Below are 8,282 nucleotides of genomic sequence, written 5' to 3' on the forward strand. Positions count from 1 at the left end.
TCCGAGCCTGGAGAGATCCCGAGCTAATTCCTCGCTGACAGCAGTGGCACAGGGTTGGGGAAAAGCTTAGCTCCTCGTCTCAGAGGCTGCTGCACCTCCACAAAAGTCGCATTTGAAGAGCATTAATACAAGATTAATCGAGGTTTTAATAAACAGCGAATCGAGCGCTAATGGAGCCGACTTGTAAGCCATGTGTAACACCCTGGGGGCTTAAAGGCATCCGGAAGATGGCTGGAACATGCTGAAAGGGGATGTTAATCATCTTGTAGCCCTGAAGACACCGCAGGGGAAGGGAATTTTAGGGGAAAGGCTGCAGGTGAGCCCGGGGCACGGGGATTTACAAGCGTTTCCCCCAGCCCAGCCCTGGCACGGAGGCAGGCAGAGGAATTTGGGACACCTGAGTGCCCCCGGGGCTGCAGCCACTGAAGCAAGGCCAGTTTATAAGGGAAGATGTGCCCTGGAGTGGAGCGATCCCAGTCACCACCCCCTGCTTGGTGACTGGGGACCATTTGGAGGGGGCAAACTCCGCAGCTGCTCTGGGGTCCCTCTCCTGGGGCTCCCCCACCCCCCTGGACAGGAGCCCATCAGCACCTCCCTGGCTGAAGCCGCTCCCAGATCCGATAACCCCAGACAGGGATTTCGATTCTCTCCATCACCTCCAGTCCGAGGAAGGCTCCACCTCCCTCAGCCTCTGCTCCAGTTTGTGGCACCTCTGCAGCCACTCGAGGGACAGGCGTGGTTTGAGGAGCGCTGCCGGGAGCCTTTCCCAAGCACCAAGGTCCGGTTCCAAAGCCCCCCTGTCCCCCGAGGGTGTGGCTGCTCTGCAGAGCTCCCGGGCCACGTCTGTCCCCAGGGCTGGCCGGGTCACCTGGGCAGTGCCAGGGCTGCCTGCACCGGGGGGACTCCGCTATTTGGAGGCTGCCGGCTGTGCTGGCTGTGGGCTGCACATCGACTCTGGCTGTGGCTGTGTGGGAGCTCAGCAGCTCAGGATGGACGGGCTGTGGTGGTTTGGTGGTCAGGAGCTTCTCAGGGGTCTTTAGTTTGCTCCATAGCACCTCAATCACTTCCATGGGTTTGGATATTCCCTCCATGGGGGAAGGAGCAGCTCTGCGGGACCCCAGGGTGCTTGGGCTGGCAGCAGGGCTGAAGCAGCCCAGGAGCTTCCAGGCTTCCCAGTGAGGCTGGATCTTTGGGAAGGACAGGCCTGGGGACCAGCACAACAGTCCCATTTGTCTGAGTGACCTCCTTGAAGGATGAGGCTCCATCTCAGGGTCACTGCCCAGCTTCCCCACCATTCCTGGGAGCCACTCGTTCCGCAGCTCCACAGCCCTCAGGGAGAATTCCCTGGCCATGAGAGGGAATCAGCCACCACCAGCTCAGGAGCCTCTGCCAGAGTCACCACTCGGAGCTGGGATTGCAGCTGGGGGGTGTCAGGGGCTCCAGAGCCCCACGAGTTCCTCAGAGGCACAAACCAAAGGCTCTCTGCAGTCCCCAGGCAGTGGCTGCCAGCTGAGGGACAATGGCCAGCTGAGGGACAATGGCCAGCTGAGGGACAATGGCCAGCTGAGGCAGAGTGATGCCTTAGGTTTTAGTTTTTATATTTTTCATATTCTGTGCTGCCCAGGTGAGTAGTTCTGAGCTTCATATTCAGTGTCAGTGAGCTCTCTTCACAGAGCAGGCAGACAAAACAATTCCTTTTCCAGCTTGGTACCAAGGACAATTGTTACAAATTTCAGGCCCAAAAGCATAAACAAGGGTGGGCTGAAGAGAGAGAACAAGGAAGATGGGACTTCATAACCTGAAGCTGCAATTAGACAATTAACCCAAATATGCAGATGAACCAAAACCTATAAAAATGTGAGACCTCATGATCAGTTGTCCATTTTTGTGACCATTTTTGGTCCATCTTGGCTGTAGCCCTGTCCAGGCTCTTGTAGTGCCCAAGGTGTGTCCTTTAAGGCCTTTTAATAAATCTTTATTTTATTCTTAATTCTGTCCAGCCTCTGTTCTAGGTCAGCCTTCTCCAGGCATCAAGAGGAGCAGGGACATTGTACCACACCCTGCTCCCTCCTGCCCTCTGGCACTGGTGTCAGGTGTCAGTGCCAGGCTGGGACATCACAGCTCATCCAGAAGAGTTCAGCTTGGAAGAGACCCCTGGAGCTCATCTGGTCCCACGCTGCTCCAGCAGGATCTCCCAGAGCATGTTTCTCAGGACTGTGTGCAGATGGCTCCTGGATCTCTCCTGGGAAGGAGACTCTGCAGCCTCTCTGGGCAGCCTGGGCTCGGGCACTGCTCGGGGAGGAAGTTCCTCCTCATGTTGATGGTTTAGTGGGAATGCTCAGAGTTTGGCCTCACTGATCTTGGAGGTCTTTTCCATCCCTAATGATTCCATGTCTAAATAGAACTCCTGGGATCAGTTCCTGCCCACTGCTGGGTCCCTGGAGCGGAGCCTGGGCCCTGCCCTGAGCCCTCCCTGCTCACAGGGCTGAGGGCCCCTCTCAGCTGGGGCTCCTCTCCAGGCTGAACAGCCCCAGCTCCCTCAGCCTTTCCTCACAAGGAGATGCTCCAGGCCCCTCACCACTGTCTTGGGCAAACCAGCCACAAACAGGAGCCACCTTGGGATCTTGAGCACCCACAGAATCTTTGTGATCTTGCTGAACGTGTTTTCATCTTCAAAATCATCTCTGAAAGCTCACAAAGATGTCAGGAGGCTCCTGATGGCCAGAAAACGGCCAACATCCCACAGATGTGCAAGGAGGAGACTCCAGGGGTCAGATCCATTGGTTCACCTGGAAGAGCAGCCAAGCACAGCCCCAGGACAGGGCCAGGAGCTCAGCAGAGCCCCAGGTAAGGCTTAAATATCCCCACAGTGATGGATGATGGATGATGGATGATGGATGGATGATGGATGATGGATGGATGGATGGATGATGGATGATGGATGGATGATGGATGATGGATGATGGATGGATGGATGATGGATGGATGATGGATGGATGATGGATGGATGATGGATGGATGATGGATGATGGATGGATGATGGATCGATGGATGGATGGATGGATGGATGGATGGATGATGGATGGATGATGGATGGATGATGGATGGATGGATGGATGATGATGGATGGATGATGGATGATGGATGATGGATGGATGGATGATGGATGGATGGATGATGGATGATGGATGGATGATGGATGATGGATGGATGGATGGATGGAAGATGGATGATGGATGATGGATGGATGATGGATGGATGATGGATGGATGGATGGATGATGGATGGATGATGGATGGATGGATGGATGGATGATGGATGGATGGATGGATGGATGGATGGATGGATGATGGATGGATGATGGATGGATGGATGATGGATGATGGATGATGGATGGATGGATGGATGATGGATGGATGATGGATGGATGGATGATGGATGGATGGATGGATGGATGGATGGATGGATGGATGGATGGATGATGGATGGATGGATGGATGGATGGATGGATGGATGATGGATGATGGATGATGGATGATGGATGGATGGATGGATGATGGATGGATGATGGATGATGGATGATGGATGGATGGATGGATGATGGATGATGGATGATGGATGATGGATGGATGGATGGATGATGGATGGATGGATGGATGATGGATGGATGGATGATGGATGATGGATGATGGATGGATGATGGATGGATGGATGGATGATGGATGGATGGATGATGGATGATGGATGGATGGATGATGGATGGATGGATGGATGGATGGATGGATGGATGGATGGATGGATGGATGATGGAGACAGACAGACCCTACAGCCGCTCAGCTGAGCTCCTCAGGAGTTTTTGTAGGCCCAGCAGCCCCAGTTTGACCCCACAGTGTGTGAAACTCTCCTGGCAGAGCTTCTGCTTTGGTTTACTGGAGCAATCTGATCATTTTTGGGGACGGGCAGTGGCGCTGCTGCTGGGCCGTGGCTGTGGCAGGACAGGGCAGTGCCAGCCTGGTGTCCTGTGTGACCCAGTTAGAGCAGTGAGCTCCTGTGCCCAATTCCTGCCGTTCCCTGCTTTAGTTCCCGTGGCTGACTCACCCCGGCCCCGTTTATCAGCCCGCACACAAAGCGCCCTTTGTGCTCCTGCAGGGAGCCAGGGGGGGCTGCCAAGGACCAATTCAGCACCGGCTGCTGCTGCCACAGGCCTGGGGATGGAGCCCTGGGAAGGGGGAGATCAAGGATTGGAGAAGGGCCACTGCCTGTCCCATGGGACAGAACTGGGGCTGGAGCCCAGGTCCTGATCCCAGCCCAGATGTCAGTGGTGAGGCAAGGAGCAGCCAGCCCTCCATCATGTCCCAGCCATGGAATGAGAGCTGGGTGTGAAGGGACCCTAAGATCACCCAAATCCCCTCCCATGGGCACCTTCCACCATCCCAGGCTGCTCCAAACCCTGTCCAACCTGGCCTTGGACACTTCCAGGGATCCAGGGGCAGCCACAGCTTCTCTGGGCACCCTGTGCCAGGGCCTGCCCACCCTCCCAGGGAACAATTCCTTCCCAATATCCCATCCATCCCTGCCCTCTGGCAGTGGGAAGCCATTCCCTGTGTCCTGTCCCTCCATCCCTTGTCCCAAGTCCCTCTGCAGCTCTCCTGGAGCCCCTTTAGGCCCTGGAAGGGCTCTGAGGTGTCCCTGGAGATCAGCAGTGGCTCTTGGCCAAGAGAGATGCTTTTGGTTCTGCCAGCCAGAGCAAGGCAGATATCTGTGGGCACGGGAGGTGCGTGGCACAGGATTATCGAGTTTGGTGAGTATGGATGATCCAAGGACAGCTCCAGCAGGTCCATCAACTCCTCCTGCTTCCTGAGCCAGCCATGGACCTGGGAGATGAAGCCCAGGTGCCCAGTTTCTGGGAGGACAGCAAATCCTGCTGGCTGTGCAGCAATTCCCAGGCTGGTGGCTCTGAGCGGTGACTTGGGACATTCCCAGGGCTCAGCAGGGCTCGTGTGCACAGGGATGAAACAGAAATGTTTTTTGGGGTGAAAGAGCCAGTTTGGCCAGGCTGAAAGCAATCCTTGTGTCTGCACTGGTGGCTGCAGAGGCTGAGCAGAGCTGGCACCCAGCTCCCCCAGCAGCTCCTGGGTGCTCACCCAGAGAAGGGCACGGCCAGGCTGTGCCCAGTGGGGAGGAGCTGCCCCTGCCCTGCTCAGGCTCTAAGGAGCTCCACAGACCCCTGGGATCACCAGGGTGTCAGTGTCCCCCTGCTGCTGGGGACAGCCAGGCAGGAATTTCCAGGCTGGTGACAAGTTCCATCTGTCCTTGGCACAGAGGAGCTACAAAGCTCCAGCAGGAGCGAGGAGTGAGGCTCTGCCTGTGCCCTCGACAGGGAAAGCCCCTGCACATCCCTGGGGACTCCAATCCTTCCTGAGCAGGGACAAAGGGCTCACCTGAGCTGAGCTGCCAGGTGTGGGAATAAACACAATGTGCAGGGCGTGGGGAGCTGCTCTGACCCCAAAACCTGTCCCTAAAGGGAGCTGATCAGGCTGGGAGAATGGGATTTTGGCACTGTGTTCCCATTTTTGCCGTGGCTGGACCCTAAGGAGTTAACAGCAAATGCCACCTCCTGTATTTTATCTCTCCTCCATTGAGGCAGCTCTGACACTGGCAGCAGAACAATGCAAAATTCTGATTAGCTCTGGTTTTCCAGCAAGAGGGGAGGCACAAGAGGGTGGGGATTTAATACTATTCTGCATAATTTTTAATCTAAATTCCATTTCTTTTCTTTTCTTTCTCCAGGAAGCAAACAATCTAGGGGGTTTTGTACTCAATTTCTTGCTTTCATAATCTAAATGGATTGTTTGCAAGTAGGAGCCAGCTGCAAAGCTGGCAATCTCGGATCAAATCTGCCTTTCTCCTAGTTCTTTCAATCATTAATTTGCTCCTCAGCTCTGATTAGCTAATCCTGGCTGTCTTGTGGCAGTTTCCAGGGAAAAACGCTGCAGCTCCCATTGACAGAGCCGGAGCTGACGGCCGAGTGACGAGATTGATTCCTGGTGGATCGTGGTGCTCCTGGTTGTCACTTCCCCAGAGACAAGTGGGGTATTCTCTAGGAGAAAAGGCTGGCAGGGTTATTTCTGGAATGCTGGCATTTTGGAAATACCAGAGGATGATGCTTTCCCCTGCTCTGCGCAGGCCGTGCGAGTTTGGTACGTTTGAGATTAATTAGCTGGGCTTTAAAATAGGAATCTGCAGCAGATCCTTGCTCGGAGTTCTCTGGGTGCTGCCCCATTTTTGGGATGTTGCTGCTGGGCCTGGGGGATGTGGCAGAGCTGCCACCAACATTTCCTAGATGGGAAACTGAGGCACAGGGCTTTGCTCGCTGCTGGATGGAGGCTCACAGAGGTCAAGCCTCAGCAGGGATGTCTGGAAGGGGATGGGAAATGGGATGTGTTTTGTTCCAGGCCCTGGTTTGTTAAACAGTGAATCAATCTTTACTCAGAGGGTGCTGAGGACCTGGCACAGGGTGCCCAGAGAAGCTGTGGCTGTCCCTGGATCCCTGGAAGTGTCCAAGGCCAGGCTGGACGGGGTTTGGAGCAGCCTGGGATAGGGGAAGGTGTCCCTTCCTGTGGCTGGCAGGGTTGGGATGGGCTTTAAGATCCCTTCACACCCAAACCATTCATAATTCTCTGATTTTATTAATGAATTCTATGAATTAATGAATTAATTGGTCTCAGTTCCTGGGAGTCCTCCTGCCAAGCCCAGACAGGCTGGGGGTGTCCCACTGGGATGTCCCCTCCCCAGGCTGACTGCTGGCACTCAGCAGAGCATCCCCTCGTGATGTGCAGCTCCCTGTGCTCTCAGTCCCACAGCTCTGAGGGCCCAGGTGACAGGGACAGGGCTCTGTGACCCTTTGTGTCACCAGGCTGGTGGGGTCAGGGCTGCTGCTGGCCCCGTGTGCCCCTTCCTCACCTGCAGCTCCACAGGGCCGCTCCCTCAGCTGCTGTCTTTATTCCATTCCTTTTCCAGATGAAATTCCCCCAGTGCTGGGGGTGGATCCTTTTAATTTTCATTTGTTTCAAAGCCATACAGGGCTTACAAGCATGACAGAAATGCGCCTGGAGTGCAGGAAATGGCCTACTTATCTGCAGGAGCAGAGCAGGCTCCTCCAGCACGCTGACTCCAAGGACCTCATCCTCCTCCCCAAGGACCAGGCAGCTCCCTGCTTCCCTCTCCAGCTCCTTCCTGGAGATGTTTGGTCCTACCACAAAGCCCAGAGAGCCCATGCAAGCAGAACAGTGCTGGGGAGCAGAGGTTGGGAGAAACTTTCAAGGTTGGGCAGGGCTTGGAGCAAGGTGGGATAGTGGAAGGTGACCCTGGCCACAGCAGGGGGTGGCACTGGATGAGTTTTAAGGTTTGTTCCAACACAAAGCAGTCTGGGTTTCTGTGATTCTGACACTGAAATGCTGTGTGAGGCCAGGCCAGGTCACTGTGTCCCCCCTCACACGGGGCTGTGACAATGTCTGGCTGCTCCATAGTTCAGGGAAGGGCAGGGGCTGTGCTAGGACTGGTCCCTGCTGAGGAAGCTGAGCAGGGCCACACCTCTGACAGCTCCAGGATTTACTGGGCACTTGGATCTCACCTGCAAAGGCACAGAGCTCAGAGGTGGCACCTTCTCAGTGTGTGTGAGCAGGGAGGAGGAGGAGGGCTCACCCCAGGCTCTTCCAGAGGCCAAGGCTGTGTGAAGAAGGGGCTCAGATGTCCACAGCCCCCAGAGCTGGGCTGGCCACACTGCTCTGCCCTCACCTCTGGGACACTCACAGGGACTGTCCTGGCCACCTCTGCCATGGCTGGAACTGGAAGCATGCACAGAATGACAGAATGTCCTGAGGCACCCAAAAGGATCATGGATCCAGCTCCTGAGCCTGCACAGACACCCCAAAAAACCACCCTTGGCATCCCTGGCAGCCTCGGGGCTGTGCCCATTCCCTGGGCAGTGCCAGCACCTCTGGGGGAAGAACCTTTCCCTGATCTCCAGCCTGAGCCTGCCCTGGCCCAGCTCCAGCCGTTCCCTGCTCCTGTCCCTGTCCCAGAGACCGGAGCTGCCCCTCGGGAGGAGCTGCAGCCCCTGCTGAGCTCTGCCCTCAGTCTCCTTCTCCAGCTGAACAATCCAAGTGCCTCAGCTGCTCCTCAGAGCCTTCCCCATGCCCATGTCCCTCCTCTGGACACTCTCCAACAGCTTTAGATCCTTCTGATGATGTGGCACCCACAACTGCCCCAGACCTGAGGTG

This window comes from Poecile atricapillus, chromosome 14 (genome assembly GCF_030490865.1).
Source record: "Poecile atricapillus isolate bPoeAtr1 chromosome 14, bPoeAtr1.hap1, whole genome shotgun sequence".
NCBI lineage: Eukaryota > Metazoa > Chordata > Aves > Passeriformes > Paridae > Poecile > Poecile atricapillus.